The 17,456-nt window shown below is 31.0% G+C and overlaps 1 protein-coding gene across 3 annotated transcripts in view; it reads left to right on the top strand.

The window, feature by feature from the left end:
- The window catches only part of LOC126888152 (uncharacterized protein K02A2.6-like), a 37,522-nt gene that overhangs the window by 9,232 nt on the left and 10,834 nt on the right, over positions 1-17,456 (top strand). The window contains exon 1 of one of the 3 annotated variants that reach the window (XM_050656155.1): positions 16,474-16,819. The exons of 1 other annotated variant lie outside the window; for it this stretch is intronic. The gene's annotated coding sequence lies outside the window, so the exon portion shown is untranslated. Of the gene's footprint in view, positions 1-16,473; positions 16,820-17,456 lie in introns of those variants that run through there. One more of the 3 variants, XM_050656153.1, reaches the window with a different exon arrangement.

Genomic DNA, 17,456 nt, shown 5'->3' with positions numbered 1-17,456 from the left:
GGACCGTCCAAAAGTTCATGTTGGAACAAACCTAATACAAACCACAGACGTATGACGTAGATATATTAATATTATGTGACACATGACAGAAGCTCGAAACAAATGACAATCGATAAAAAGCCCTATAGGGGGCTATGCTGTATCATTTACGTAAACTGATTACGTACGGTAAACTCGAATTACAGGCTGTAATCTTGTGTGTAAAATCGGTATGCTGTATCAATGATATCCAAGGGGTTGCCTACCTTCGTATGTAATTTCTTTTAGGTAAACGCACGCGTAAACGTAATTTTAAACTTTTCTAAACAAAAATTACTTGCCGTTTAGTTTGGTTATGTGAAAATGTTTATGTTATATTAATAAATATTGTTATTTTTATTTGTGAAACCAAGTTGTTTGTGTGATAGACTTTATTTGATTTTTAGTTTAATTGGTTTAGTGTTTAATTTTTAAGTGATTTTTTAGTTGTTTAGTACTTCAATATATTATATCATAAAATGAATTTTTGTTTTTGTTCTAAGTAGCTTTCACTATTTCCTACTAATGCCCGGTTTCATAATCAGTTAAAGTGGACTTTAAGTTTTAAGTTGGTACCCTTGTCAATGCAATTCATATGGGTAAATGTCAACGTTAAAGTGAACTTTAGTTAATGTTCACTTTAAGTTGATTATGAAACCGGGCGTAACACTACATCATCAGGATACAGTAAGTACCAGGAAATGTAAAGTTGTGCTCACAACGAGGCGCCGACCCTCACTCCCTGGTATCCCTCGTACCATATCATGGATCGCCCGATGCATTATGTTAACCTTTCAGTGCTAACGCATGGTCTCATAGACGGAGCTAACCTATTCATACCGATTATTAACAATCTATTCCGATATTCGGGCTAGGTCATTCAATAGCTTCATATTTTACCTAACCGTTGTCAGTATTAAAATATTGTTGAACGTAGATACATATACCTCGTCCAATTTACTTACCGTTGCACGTCATCCGCGCCATAGCCTGTGACACGATACCAACACGAAATATTTAGGCGGTGGGTGTGTTCTTTTTTAGAATCAAAATGATTCTAAAGGGGAACACACCTACCGCCTAGATATTTCGTGTTGGTATCGTGTCACAGGTTATGGCGCGGATTACGTGCAACGGTAAGTAAATTGGACGAGGTATAGTTCGTTCGTTACACAAGATTTCGGTCTCAGAGACGGATGTTAGCTTTTGCGGCTGTACTAAAGGTAAGGATTGTAACTTTTAGTGTTGTATTTTTAGTGAATAAAATATTATTTTTTTACTTTTTAGAAATAGAAATGAACTACGAAAAGTCGAAAAACAAAGTACAGTTGTTACTCGTGTAATAAAAATGTATGTGCTTAGAACACATAAAGGGTATATGTGTGGAATGTTCAGAAAAAGATTGACTTTTTTAAGTTTAAAGTTACTTCGTATTATTAGAATTGCTTAAGTATGGTTTTTATAAGTGGATAATTTCATCTTTAGTTTAAAAGCAACTCAGCAAATTTTTTGTTTATATTAAGATTTTAGGGCTTTTTTTCTCACTTTTTAGAATAGTTGCTTGTTTTTGTTAAAAAATTATTTTTGACAAAATAAATGTTTATAACTATAATTTTTAAATAAAACTGCATTTATTTTAAATAAAAAAGTATTTAATAAGACCCTTGAAGTAATTAAATTTAAAAAATTTGTAAAATTTACAGCACTAGGGCATGTATAAACATACGGTCCCAGAGACGGACGTTAGCACTTATGTCAAAATACTTCACGTTAGCACTGAAAGGTTAATGCGATGAGATCGTTCACGAAAATGAAGAGTAGTAGGATACTCTGTTCTAGGAGAGGATACCATCCTTTGGTCTCCTTAGTGAGTGCACCCTTACCCTGCTAGGCCTGGATCCCACGTACCAAAAAAAAGTTGATTAATAGCAAGCTGAAAATTTGCTAATAGGGCTTTTCATCAATTGTCATTTGTTTCGAGTTCCTGTCATATGTTATATAATATTAATATAGGGCTTTTCATTCACAGTCATTTGTTTCGAGCTTCTGTCATGTGTCACATAATATTAATATATCTATGTCATACGTTATTGGCATATACCAATGATACAAACCAAAGACATATGACGTAGATATATTAATATAATATGACACATGACAGAAGCTCGAAACAAATGACAATCGATGAAAAGCCCTATACACGGATTATACGGCATATGACAGAAGCTCGAAACAAATGACTGTGAATGAAAAGCCCTATAGCTTAACGGTGTCTAGTCAGACAAACTTTGATGTACGCAAACACTGGAAGTTTTAATTGTGGAACAGTTTAAAAATTTGGAACGTAGGTTACTAAAACTTCCGTGTATTTTGTCAGACAGAACATCCAATTGATTTGTTACCTTTTCATTAAACTCTCATGCAAAAAGCAGACTGATATTACTAACCAACATGATTCCTGTCATTTGACATGTTCTTCTTGTTCCACTCATTAAAATGCCCAGTTGGTTATAAACACCAGTCTGATTTTTGCATGAGAGTAATGAAATGGAAATAAACCAATTGGAAGTTCTGTCCGACAAAATACATGGAACGTTTTCAAAGTCTGACGTTCCAAATTTTTAACTTATTCCACAATTAATACTTCCCCTATTCCCATACATCAAAGTTTGTCTGACTAGACACTGTTAATCTATTAACAAATAATTTTCAGCTAGCTATTAATCAACTTTTTTTTGGTACGCATTATCCAGGTCTATGCAGTTCCCTTGTTTACTAATCCAAAACTAAGGAGTATAAATAAGAACTGAGTACTTACTGTGCCTCTCCCATATTTTCATAAAGTGTCTAAGTAGTTTTATGACTCTGTAGTTTGTTCATTATTGATTTTTTTTTTGTTTTTATAAACGGATACAAATATACTGCTTCTCCATTCGTTTAGCATTTGTCCAACTTCCATAATTCTATTAAATAAACGTATTAGCCAACTTATTCCTGCTTCTCCTAATGGCTTCCACATTTCCCCAGTAATATCCTCTGATTCCTTTATTTTTTGAAGTGCTTGAACCACTTCCTCATGGTCAGTGCGAGTTGACAGTAAAATCAAGTAGGAAGTATATATCAGCACGTCTCACAACAAGGATGGAAAAAATACAGTATGTTTAAGATATACTATGTGAAGACAGACACATGTCTCTGACTCATTAGCTATCATCAGTACAGTATAGCCAAGTTAGAATAGGTCTGCGTTAACCTTTCCTTATTTGAAAAACTCTAAACATTGATTGTTTGAAACATTCCGCATTCCTTTCCTCAGGTAGCTGTAGCTTCCTCCTTGGATGTGTTAGTTGTTGCTCTGGAATCGTTAGGTCTTCTAACATTATTGTCACAAATTGGTTGCATTGCTCCTGTAGTGATCTTTTCCCAAGCTAGCATACACCTCTAGTCGGTATAGCATACAGAAATGTAGATAAACTGATAATGTTGATTTGTAAACAAAACATCTTCACTAAATGGGTGAAAAAGCTGAATTCTTAGTCTGTTATCTGTATTTTGAGGTTGCAGTCATTAAGTTACGGGGCAGAATAAAAAAAAAACTCTGTAGACACATTAACGGACACACTTCACATGTAATCACATCTTCTTAAGGAGTGACTTCATATGCAGTTGTGTCAGTGAATGTATTAATATCAAGCTTTCGCAAAATTTATTTGTTTCATCAAGTCTAAAATAAATTTATAATTCTTTTCTCAGTAAATACAATGAAATTAAGACAAAAAAACATTGTATTAAAGAAGCATAAAAACTTACAACATGAGCTTAGTCCATTAAATTTTAAACATTATCACTAAACATAAAAAATATAAGAATGTTAATCTAGTAGTAATTACAATGTTTTATTTAATTTTATATCACAGTAATAGTTTTTGGCACTGAAATATCTCATAAAAACGGATTACTGGTTGTCTCCTAATCCATCTCGTAACTGAAGTCACTCTAGATTTAAATTATGTCTTTCTGCCACAGCATTTAAGTACATAAATAACCGATTTACAAAATTCATCTTTTCAAAATATAAACATTAAACTTAAAAACAAGCAAAAAGTTGGGTTAACATGAATTAACTGACAGTCAGGACATGACGGAACCCTAAATAACATGATACGTAATTTTTTTGATACATCATACCACTTTATACACTTATGTTTTGACGACTGTAATCTGATGTACGTAATTCTGAACTTTACACATGTACGTAATCACTTTACGTAAAGGATACAGCATAGCCCCCATTGGCTGTGAGTTTCGACGGTAGCGCTCTCTCGCGGTTTGAAACTTATACTTTTCTGATAAAATTTATGTATGTGAAATATACAAAACGAGAAAAATAGATACTTATCTAGAAAGACACAAATTATGAACTGAAATATTATTGTAACCTGATTACTAAATGAATACACAGAATTAATAGTAAAATTAATTATGTTTTTTTATTTTATTTATTATAATTTTAATATTTAATATATAAGTTCGTGCGACTGGATGACTGCTTACGCAAGAGACCATTGAGAAAAAGAATACGTTTAAATGAATTATTTAACATTTTAAATGTTACCTCTGTTTATTTTTGTGTGCTTACTGATTTGCTTATTAAAATTTGTAATTTGTATGAATTGTAATTTGTTTGAATTCTATCAAAATGGATATTAAACATTAGGTTTGTTCCAACACGACCGAGAACCGTCAGGAAACGGTAACGATCCTGCGCAGTAAAGAAAATCCGTTCCAACAAAAATATGATCGTCATCGGATCGTCCTTCCCACTGTTCCAACAAGATTTGTGATCTTTCGGTGACGGTTTCGTGATGATCATTTCAGTAATCGGGCAAATGCATAATGTGCTGGTTGGACTGACTTGAGCACTAGGATTTAATTCTTTAAATTTTTTGAGCCTTTGATCGACTAAAAGCACACAAGCTGTCACCAACAAAAATGACAAATATATGATTACCGTCATGGGACGATAACTGGGCGATACAATTACGAACATGCGCACAACAAACGGTACAAGCAGTTTCGTGACGGTTTTTGGGCCGTCCAAAAGTTCATGTTGGAACAAACCTATTATACTGGATTCAAGTCTTATTTCCCATGATATCCAATTTCAATCAGCAACACCAAACAAGGAAAGGATTTAGTAGATGCAGGACATGTACGCAATGTTTCCGAATATAATAAATGCATCCAGTACTGTTATATTCAGTATTTTTACATGAATCAATACAACAGCTGCAATATCTTGTTTTCTTTTTTGAAAAATCCATATTATCCGCCATTTCAGTTTATGAAGTTTATCAAATGCACAAAACAAAACTGCCAACTGCCACTAACACAGCACAGCGTTGCCACATTTTATTTAGAAAATCTACTGTAAGTTTAGCTTACTAAAATCTACTTATCAAAAACTAAAATATACTATAAAACTTTATTAATATATTTGTATATAATTTAGGACTTTTTATAATAAAAATAACAGCTGACTAACTAGAATTTTTTTTATTTAGCTAATGCCTCGACAACTAATGGGCATTGGCATGGTGATGGCACAGTGGATTTTACCAATTAGGTAGCTAGTGTAAAGTCGACTTTGCACTACATGATTTATCATGTGATTTGTCATATGATTTTTCCCATGACGAGCCGCATGACAATGCTTATGACAAAACGAGCCGTATACGCTCTGAGCTTCGCTGGTGTCGCTCCTGGCGGATTACTAATTCAACTTTCACCGGTAATTTTTAAATTTATTATTTAATTGTTATCGCTTAATATTTACAACGGTAAAAAGTAATTAAATTATAATAGATTTTTTTAAGATTTTGCTAATCATTTTGACGTTCTATTGATGAAATATTAATTTCTTACTTCGGATACTTTCACAATTATCGTGTTGATGGCGCTAAGAATAATTTATAATTACATATTACGGAACATTAAAAAAACGTAAATTCAGTATTTAAAACGTAAGTATATTTAAGGTAAAAATATATACCACAGCTTTGACCAACTAATATTTTTTATAATTAATGTTTTTAATTTTATTTTAAATTAATTACTTTGACATTTATGTCAAATTTCCGGTAAACGTTTACAAACTCGCCACTACTGGCGCTCGCGAATTTATAAATATCCCCTCTACGTACAAGCTCACAGCGTATAAACAATGCAAAATCATATGACAAATCACACAGTGTAAACATGTAAATTTCACTCCATGACCAAATCATATGACAAATCACATGATAAATCATGTAATGTAAAGTCGACTTTATGTGTAGTGTGTGTGTTGAGTAAGTGTCTTGTTACTTTGCAAAGTCGATGTCATTGTCTTTGCAGAGACGCTAATTGTATCCGAACGTCTGCGGTCCCTCCGGTGGGTACCGATCCCACAATGATAGAAACTATGTTCATTTATTAATTTATAATAAACGAAAAATTCTCTACCCTGGTGAGATTCGAACTCGCGACCAGTCGGTCCTTTCGATCCAAAGGTAGGCGCTCTTACCACTGAGCCACAGAGGGAGTTTAACTAGAAATTAATATGACTGTTTGTAAACAAAAACCAAACTTTTTTATATTTTAACTGGGGAACAAAATGACCAACTATTATTAATTTTTATCAGTTTTATATTTAATATTTGTATATAATATTTTGTCATCCGCTGATTTTAACATCTGCATGTCTGGATCATATTTTTCAAACCATTATTTCGCATTTTACATTAGAAACACGCAAACACAATATTTGTTGTTTTGCAAAGTTACATATATTATAACTAGTTATTTTAGTTTTCCATCGTTAGCTTCTAACAGGCTCACCGAATGCCAGAACTCTTCAATAACACCTGAAATAGGTACTGATTGCACTGCTATACTTGAAATCTGCAAGTTTGTTACACCAGAATCCAGTTTCATTTCTGTTTAATATTCATCATCTATGTCCTGGGGCTAGATTCCGTGCACTGTAGATATCTACACTTCGCTTTCTATCGATGTCAATTGTCGTGAAAATATTTGAATTTTTAGCTTTAATTGAATTATTTGCTAGTTTTGCTAGTTGATGCTGAAGTGGCACTTAGTAAAACAAGAAAATATTTGAATTAAAACTAAAAATTCAAATATATTGACATTGATAGAAAGCGGTCGGCGGTGTTAGCGATTGTACACAGAATCCCACCCCTGAATCTTATTTTCGGTAATGAAATTGGGAAATTGTAACAAAATGTCTAAAAATTAATTTAGAAATGGGGTAAATACTATTAAAAAGCAAATTTTATTTTTGTCATAAGAAAATGTTGAAATATACCAAAAATCTATTAAAAAATATTGCCTACTAGAATTTTTTAAAAAATATCAAAAATTTACCAAAAAAGTAGAAACCTACTAAATGTGGCAACGCTGCACTAACAGCGCTGGCGATAACCGTCAAATCTCCTCTCCTCTACCCATGGCGCGCCATTTAAATTTATCAGATAAATGCACAAAACTGCCACTAACAGCGCTGGCGAAAGCTGTCAAATCCCCTCTACCCATCGGCTCATGGCCAATAGGGGCGCCGCTCAAGGTCCCTATTGGCTCCGTGCGTCTCCCCTCTACGTACAGTCACGTGATACGCTGTCAGATTTTGTAAGGACGTTTTAACATTGAGTCTTATGGGATTATTTTGTTAAACTTGAATATTTTATTTTGTAGTGATAATAACCGAATACAATTGTTAGAATTCATTAGTTATTAATTTATACTGTAATTTATAGTGCAACAAAATATTTTCTTTTTCGTTAATAAATATTTATTGACATAAACTGCGATAGTGAGGTTATGCATACAAAATCAAACTGATAATCAATATTGGAAAGTGAAGAATTTATAGTGCGTTTTTATTTGCTGTTTATATTAATACATAATATCACTAGCGTGACACGACATTTTTTTAAATGTCTCATTTAAACATACACAAAGCGTCCTTATAAAATTTCAAAAAACCGCCACCATGAGCAGGTCGGTCGATTTTGCTTTGACACTTTGTTAACGCTCGGAGCGAATACCATAGGTTGTATGGTAACTTTGACATTGACAAATGAAATATTGTCATCGTGACGTCACCCAGACGATCAATTTTACGAATTGTTTGTAAATATAATAGGATACGTGGTCTGGAGGCTATATTTTGTTATTAAATATCGTTAGTGTTTTAATTTGTGTTTATATCTTGAGATATAATGTATCTGTAGATATCATTAAGTGTTTTTAATATAATAACTTAAACCCAAAACTCTTTTATAAGTGTTAAGATACATTTTAATGTGGTTGTATTAAGTACCTACTTACTTACTGGATTTTCTTTCTGCTGTATTGTATAGTAAAGGACATTCTTGGGACAACATAAAGTTTAGGGCAACGGCCATGCAACAGCATGAATTTTGTGAACAGTGTTGCCATATCTGTTTATAATTTAGACATATGAATTTAGACCTTGTTTAAAATGTTTTTTTTTATAATTTAGATGTTTATTTCATAGGTTAGTTAATTCATTTAAGTTAGTTTCTTTTTATTACTATTTAGTATTTTAGATATTTTATTAGTTAGAGTTTACAGTCTACAGTTTAAGTTAGTTTCTTTTTATTACTATTTAGTATTTTAGATATTTTATTAGTTACAGTTTAGAAATCTTCACATTGTTTAGTGTTTCTATTAACTATTGCCACTATTGATTTTTATATAATTTTAATGCTTTTAATATATTTTCTGATTTATATCTAATGTCCACTTTACATCAACAATTGAACAAGAAATTGACAAAGTTATTCAAGGCCAAATTTAACGTGTACAAAATGTATGGTTTGTAAAAGAAAATAAAGGAATTTGATGAAATAGAACAATTGGATATGTTTTATTTTGTCAAATTTCTTTATTTTCTTTTTATTCACGGCAAAATTGGGTGTTTTGTATAAGTCAAATTTGACCTTGAATAACTTTGTCAATTTCTTGTTCAATTTACTGTTGATGTAAAGTGCACTTTACATTTGTTTTCGATTTTTAAATTATATATTGTGTTCTATTCAATTTTGAATTTTAGATGTTACAGTAAGAAATATTTTACAACATGGCAACACTGTCAGTGTTTTTAGATTACCTCAAATGTCAACTACAAATTGGTTATGTTTGGTTGCCCTAAACTCAGTGTTGCCAATCGGCGCATAATTATGCGATTTGCGCATAATTTAAGGGCCGGCGCATAATTTTCGCATCCTGCATAAAATCGCATAATTTCGCACAATCCAGCAAAGCAAGAGAAAAAACGAAAAAACCAATGACAAGCATAGGCGTAACCAGGATGATCCTAAGGGGGGGGGGGGTTACCACTACCTGAAAGGGGGGTGTTACAACTACTGGAAGGTCTCTGAGGGCTATGGTGTTAAGCGTATAGAGCTCAAAGTACATCCCAATGGGGGGGGGTTATAACCCCCAAAACCACCCCCTGGTTACGCCTATGATGACAAGCGTCAGTTTATAAGAAGAATCCTCGTCTTCTTTTTTCTTGTAAAACGTAAAAGAAAATACAGACGTAACGTATGTGACAAATTTGTCAAATGTGTCTAAATATGAATATGTCTAACTTCACTTATATTATTTATCACATTTTTAATTATGGATGGGATTATGATTATCTTTGATCATAGTTTTATCATGTTCTGTTTTAATTTTGTTTATTAAAAATAACTCGTAAATTAAAGTTGATTCTCTGATATATATTATTAATGTTTTGACTCAAACAAATATAAAAAGAACATTTTATTGAAACTGGAGTTATTAAAAAGTTTGCAAAAAGGAATTTTTAAATGATTTTAAAGTGCTTAATAATTACAATGATCAGACATAATATCTTTATAACTTATTTATTAAACTCAATATATTTGACATTTTTGTATAGAAATAAATATTTTTACACAAATATGCTTCAGGCATTGTGGAAAATTTTAGGATTTGTTAAAATTATGGATTTAAAATTACTTCAACAGGTATTACAACAGAATTACAGAGTTCAATTCAACAGTTATATGAAGTGGTATTAATAATATAAACAGGTAACACAATAAAACAAATATTGTTTAAGTATTTATTTTTGAAATTTTAATCCTTTATAAAGTAGAATCTGTAAAGTTTTTAATCAAAATATTACTTTTTCAAAAGAGATGTAATATATTTTAAATGATACGTAAAGTCAAACACCAATATCAATTATGTATTTATAAACTGCTAATAATAATAAAATACTTAAAATCAGCCACTACATAATATATTTATTTATAAAATTATTAACAAACTGCAGTCCAGTAAAAATAAAATTACAACAGTAAGCTTGTCTTGAATGGTGAATAATATTTTAAAACAAACACACAAAATTTAGTTGCACTATACTAGAATCACAATAAAGATGCACCAGATATAAACAAACTAGTGATGTAACAAATATTCGTATTCGCATTCGCGAATATTCTCATATTTTTCAAAATCTATTCACTTTTCATCTTTATTTATTTAGAGAAGGTACTTACTTCTAGGTACATTATCAGTCTTCACTTTATTTTATTATTTGCTATTATGCAATAAAGCTTTAAGATTCACATTGATTTTCACTAAATATCAATTAATTTTTCATTATAAAATAAACCCCTGCAAAAATAGAAACAAATTTAAAAAAAACTCAACATTTGCATTCGCATCCGCATTCACGAATGTCGTTAGCCGATATTCACAATCGTATTCACGAATGTTAAAAAAATGACATTTGTTACATCACTAATACAAACCAAGACACGTTGAATGTTACGAGGAGCACTCCCAAATCATAATTTACAATGTGAATACATTGTAAATCCCAAATAATGATTTACAAAGTTTATACATTGTAAATCGTGATCCGGGAGTGCTTCTCGTAACATTCAACGTGTCTTGGTTTGTTTATTTCTAGTGCATCTTTATTGTGATTTTAGTGTAGATTTGCTTCTGGTTGAAAATGTTCTATATCAATATCAACAGCACCCTTATTTGTCAGTATTGCAATGTTTCCTCTATTAACTAATGCAATATTATGTAAAACTCAACAAGCTCGTATTATTCTTTGAAAAAATGGTAACTTGCTTCTTATTACACACGTTAAAATGGGAAATCTCTTCAAAATACCAAATGTTCTTTCAATCACAATTCTTGGTGAATCTTCTAATGGTGTCATTTTAGGTAGTTGAGGACTAGTCCACTATTCCCTAATAATACATTGTCCATAAATTCCCCATTTTATACCCATAATATGCAAAAGTATTTTAACAACTCCTAAAATAAGTAGTATTTCTAATAATTGCATTTTCATAATTATAAGATGATTATTATGGATTATGGTATTTTTTAAATGACAAAATAATTAAATTCAACTTTTTACCCTTTTTAATGATTTTAATTTTTATCTGGGTCTAAGATCTTATTACATGTAAAAATTTGATAGGTTATTCGTAAATATTTATTTACAAAAATATTTAATGTCATTTGTCAAAAAAATGCTTTGACATGTTAAGACTTTTGAGTTTCTGCGCATGCGCAGTAAATTTTAAAATAGTTTTTACGTTTTACGACAGAGCGCATAAAATCGCATAATTTTTGACATGGAGGTGCATCTTTCCATGCTCAGCCATTGGTAACACTGCCTAAACTTGATGTTGTCCCATTCTTGTATAGAGACATTACAGTTCTGTAATGTCTCTTGCGGTTCTTCACATCAAGTTTACATCATCTGTGTAGGTTACAATCTGCTTAGACTTATTGAACAATATATCTAATTAAGTCTATAGATAATAGATCTATTATATGTAATTCTTTCATATAAAATTATAATCAATATTGCAGCTGTCTGAAGATAGTTTGAATAAACAATTATAAATTAAATGAATATATAAAATGGGGAAAATTCCCTTTATTGCACTGAAATTGTATTTTTTTATAATTTACTGTTAATGTAAAACTTCACAGGTACCTATTGAATGGAATCATAATTTTTTAATAGTTTTAGATATTATAATCCAGTACCTAACGTAATCAGATGCTCTTATAAATTGTATTTTTTTATAATTTACTGTTAATGTAAAACTTCACAGGTACCTATTGAATGGAATCATAATTTTTTAATAGTTTTAGATATTATAATCCAGTACCTAACGTAATCAGATGCTCTTATGTTAAACTTAAGGGAAAAACTACTAATTTTGATACATAAATCTTTAGTTAAATCTCTTTTTCACCATGGTTTACATGTTAGGAGGAATTTATAATAATGTACTACATGCATTATCCCCAATTCAAAATTATTATATACCTACTCAAAATCATTTAAAAAAAGTAAATTGTATTCAACCCATTATTAATATACCTAGGCCCGGTCTTTTCACCTCCGAATAAATAGTTAACGGGAAGTTTATCTGACATAAAAAAAGTAGCGTCTTTTCACTCTGGAATAAAGTTATCCGGCAGATAAATAATTGACGTTAAATATCAAATATTTAACTGGCGAATAAAGTACCGAATAAGAAGTTATCTGGAAGATAAACTTTGATTTTCGTATATTTCATGGTTTCTGATTGCCACGAAACTAAAAATATAACCTAAAATCTTGTAGGTCTGATTGAATTTATTGCAAAAGTAAAATTTTGTTCTTTCTAAAAATTCTCAATCACAAATTTTATGTTATTTTGTTTTTATACATACCTACCTACTGTAATTTTTTAAGCCAAGTTATTAGATATTAAATTAAAGATGGGTTATAATTTGAAAAAATTATAATAGTTATGAATTATTGTGTACCTACTCAACAAAGGAAAATAAGTTTCATTTACAAAGGAAAATAAGTTGTAAAAAATAAAATAGTTTTTTATCCCATCTTGCATAAGTATCTATCTTAAAGTTACCCACTAGAATAATCTGTGAAACATGAAATTGGTAAAAGTTTTACCTCTAGTTTTGTTAAAAAATTGTTTAGTTTTCTCATTTTTAAAATAATGATTTCTTTGAATTGCCAAATATTTTACGATTCCAAAATGAAAGGTATTGATATAGTAACTAGAATTAAGTATGCTCCAAAACAGTAGATACCTACCTTGAAAAAAAAGCTGCAGAGTTAAGTATCCAAAACATACTGGGTGTATCATGAAATTCTCAAAATTTTCAATAAATCTATAGAATATAGGAAGACTGATTTTATATTCTGACAATTTCGTAATACTCCCTGGATATGTTTTAAATAGGTACCTTCTTACTAATCGCTACCTACATTCTAATACCACGTATGAAGATTTTTAGGTGAAACAAGTTAGAGGTTGATTCTGAGTATATTCCCAAGTACGAGAAAACATTATTTCTCGTACTTGTGATTAGAATCATTCAGTAAAGTGTGCGCAATATACTCAGAATCAACCTCTAACTCGTTTCACCTAAAAATCCTCATACGTGGTATTGAATGTAGGTAGCGTAATATTTTTTGTGCCAAATATAAATAATTCTGTATTATTGCTGTTTAAATTCAGATCATAGCAATGGGTTGTTACTTGGAGATTCTGATTGTCCACTGATGAGTCCAGAAATACATATCGCCCTTTTTGTATATGGCAGAAAACAAAACAATTAAATTGATTCAATTGTCCTATCTTACACTGAAGCAATATATTTATAACATAGAGAGAGAAATGAAAATGAAGACAATTTTGAAAATGAATTGCTAAGTATAGACCAGGAATAAGCTAAATTATTGAATTTACTGAAGATGTTTGATAACCTTATAAAAATTTTTGTGTTAAGCTTGTCATGCACGGGGATCTATACTAAAATATATCTCATATCACTCACTATAGTAACGAGTGAGGCTGCATACATGGAACTATAATGTATATTATGGTTCCGTTTATGCAGGCTCACTCATTATTATAGTGAGCACTATGAGATGTAATATATCTATTATAGTATACCTCCTGGTCAGTAACATGCTTTATGGGGAAATAGAAGGATCAATAATATACATGTATCATTTTTTATTCTTTATTTAATTGTCCTTTGTATAATTTAATTTTTAAATTTAATAAATCAATGAATTTTTGTGTCTCTCTTCTGCCCTTTCATTTTCTCTAGCACGCTTGTGTTGTACCTTTTCGTCCTCTTTTTCTATCTGAAGCAATTGAGGTATGTTTAGTATTAGCGTTGTTCTTTCTTGTAATACATTCTCTAGTTTATTATTGGTAGCTTACTACTAGAACTAGCTTTTTTCTTTAAGAACGGAGGATTGAATCTTCTAGATGTTTGTCATATCTGTAACTAATTTTTTTATTTAGAAAAGTGAAAGGTATCTACTAACAAATATTAAAATTAGGTTTTATTCTTGTTATTGGGATTCTTCAAGTTACCATGTAATGTAAATTATCCAATCTTTAAAAATATTGTGTTTTGATATACTTAGTTGGTTATTTCCCTAGTTTACTATTCAATATACCAGTTGGATGGATTATAAATCTGTAGCGTTTTGACGATGATTGATATGTCCATCTAGCCTAATTTTTCAGGAGAGCATTTTGAAAGTTTGAATCATGTTTTGCCAACCCAAAAACGAAAAGTAATCAACATAAGAAATCAAGTAATATATCAAGTTCTGGCCTACCTAATACAGTAGAACCCCGATTATCCGTGCTCCTCGGGACCAAAGGTGGCACTGATAATTGAAAAGCACAGATAATCCGAACATGTATTTCATATTATGTATAATACGTACGTATACACATACATAATATATACACATACATAATATGTATGTGTATACATAGATATTATTATGTACCTACTATAAAGAGATAACAGAAAAAAATAAATCTTTCATTATGAGTCTCTCTTTCATCATATAGAGTCAAGTGATTTACGATGACGCTATTTTGATAAAACCTCAAAAATGCAACTTGAGTAATAGAAAGCCCACCCAGATAATCGGGGTTCTACTAAGTAAGTTAAAAGGGGACATAACTTTTATACAAAAGATATGTGGAACAAAGGGGTTTTTACCTTCATCATACACATACCAAACTCCACCATCTTGAAGAAATTTTACTAAATAGCATATCAAGCAAATAATCTCATTCTGGCTAAAATCGGACATAAAATCAAATTTTTGCCTTACCACTACAGAAATATAGTATTGAATTTAAATAAAAGTTTTCCCCACATTAACAAATTTTTACATCATTGAACAGTTAATAGATATTAATAATATAATATGTTAAAATTATTAATTATGTAAACAAAATTACCACTGCATCTGTTTCATTAGCTAGCTTGTCTTTATTTAAACTTGTCTTTGTCTTCTTTACATACAAATCAACAGTTTTCCACTAATTTAAAATTTATTTACCTCTCTTGTTCAAGTTCTCCAGTAAACTTTTTCACTATAATCAATGTTTTCTTTCTAAAACAATATTGTTTGATTAAAATATGGAAATGTATTTCTAAACTTTATGACTATGACTTTATATACTTCTTATTTTAAGTTGTAATTCTTTGATTTACTTACATTTCCTTCTTCCAAAATGGAAATTACATCGAGAAAATCATCTTGGCTTGATTATGTGAATCTAATTATGTTAGGTTAAGTTAAAGCTGAAATTATAAAAATAAACACAAAAATCAGGTGTGTTCCGAATCCAAACTTACTTTTAAGCTTATCTACCGGATAACTAACTGGAACATAAATTGACGTGAAAAGACGGGTACATTTTATCTGGCGAATAAATATTTATCCTCCAGATAGCTAACTGCCAGATAAGAGCATATTTATTCGGAGGTGAAAAGACCGGGCCCTAGGATATTTGAATGATTTAGGGCCGGTACTTTATGTCTCCGTTAACAGCCGGTTAGTTAACCGGGGTTTAATCGGGACAGAAATATATGCATAACATAGACATAAACGCAATTATACTTATTATTATATTCATAAATAATTATAATGATAATTATAATTGCTTTTATTACAACGCAAGAGGCTCTATGAAGTACTTTTCTGTCCCGATTAAACCCCGGTTAGCTAACCGAGGTTTAACCGGGACATAAAGTACCGGCCCTTAGTCCCATATATACACAAGAAAGAATCTCCTTCTGCTTTAATTAACTAGTAATGCTATTCTACTGCATATATTTAATTGCAATTATATTCTATGATTTTTGTAACTCTACAGGTATCTACCACATTTTTTAAAGAATATATGAAATAAATAGTCATTAAAAATCCAAACGTATTTTTTTTAAATATACACATTTTCAATACATTCCTACTACTTTCCGAGTTCATTTCAATGAGTGAAGTGAATGAATTTGAATGCAGCATTCTGGGTGACGTCACTCCCGCCATTAGATTCTCGACGCTCATTGGTGGAAAGTTACCATGCAACCTGTCTATTTATGAACCTTGGGCGCTGCTGTTTCTGAAACTAAAATTTACCCATGGTACAATAAAGTATTTTGATTGTACCGTGAAGAAAATTTACATTTTTGACAATTGACATTGACTTTGTGTTTTTAGGACGCCATTTTGTTGTGAGAATTTGCAATTTCCCGGCCCGGCATAAATAGATAATTTGGCGGTTTGTACATGGTTTGTACTGAATACTACTGAACTGAACATATTTTCATTACTGGATAGTGCCGGAATTGCTGAAATTGAATATCGGTAGGTGAAAATACAATTTTTTATATATTATATAATCGCCTTTTTCTGTATCGTAACCAACGAACTGTCAACACTGATGGAATCGCCATAAAACGAAGTTAATGGCGCCAGGATGAGATAGAAGATAATCAGGTAAAGGAGGGAAGATAATCGGACAGTGCTAGTCAGGTACGTTGTAGTTGTAACAAAATTTTACCTGAAAATTCTCTGTCTCTCTCATGTCTCTCTAGAAGTGCTAGAACCTCTCTCTTGTATGTTGGCGCCTATCTCGCTTCACTGTTGGAATGGGACGGGGCCATTCCATCAGTGTTGACAGTTCATTGATCGTAACACATCTTCCTTCAAGCCTCTTTCTCTATATGTATAGTTTCCCATTTCCCTATGAATTTCTTCTATCCAGCTTTTCGTAGGTAATCTGTCGTCTTCCGTACGTTGTAGTGGCTTAAAACATCTTAGTTGCTTTGTTTTTATATTGTTAATTATTGTATGAATTGTATTGTATATCGTATCCATTATCTCCAATATTCTTGTATTTCTGATTTTATGTATTCTTGATATACGAGCAGCTCTTCTCCAGAAGTCCATTTCAGTTTCACTGAGCATCTTTTCGGATTTTTCTTTTAGTGATCAAAATTCG

The sequence above is a fragment of the Diabrotica virgifera genome, chromosome 7 (assembly GCF_917563875.1).
Source record: "Diabrotica virgifera virgifera chromosome 7, PGI_DIABVI_V3a".
NCBI lineage: Eukaryota > Metazoa > Arthropoda > Insecta > Coleoptera > Chrysomelidae > Diabrotica > Diabrotica virgifera.
This window is presented reverse-complemented; position numbering and strand designations above follow the sequence as displayed.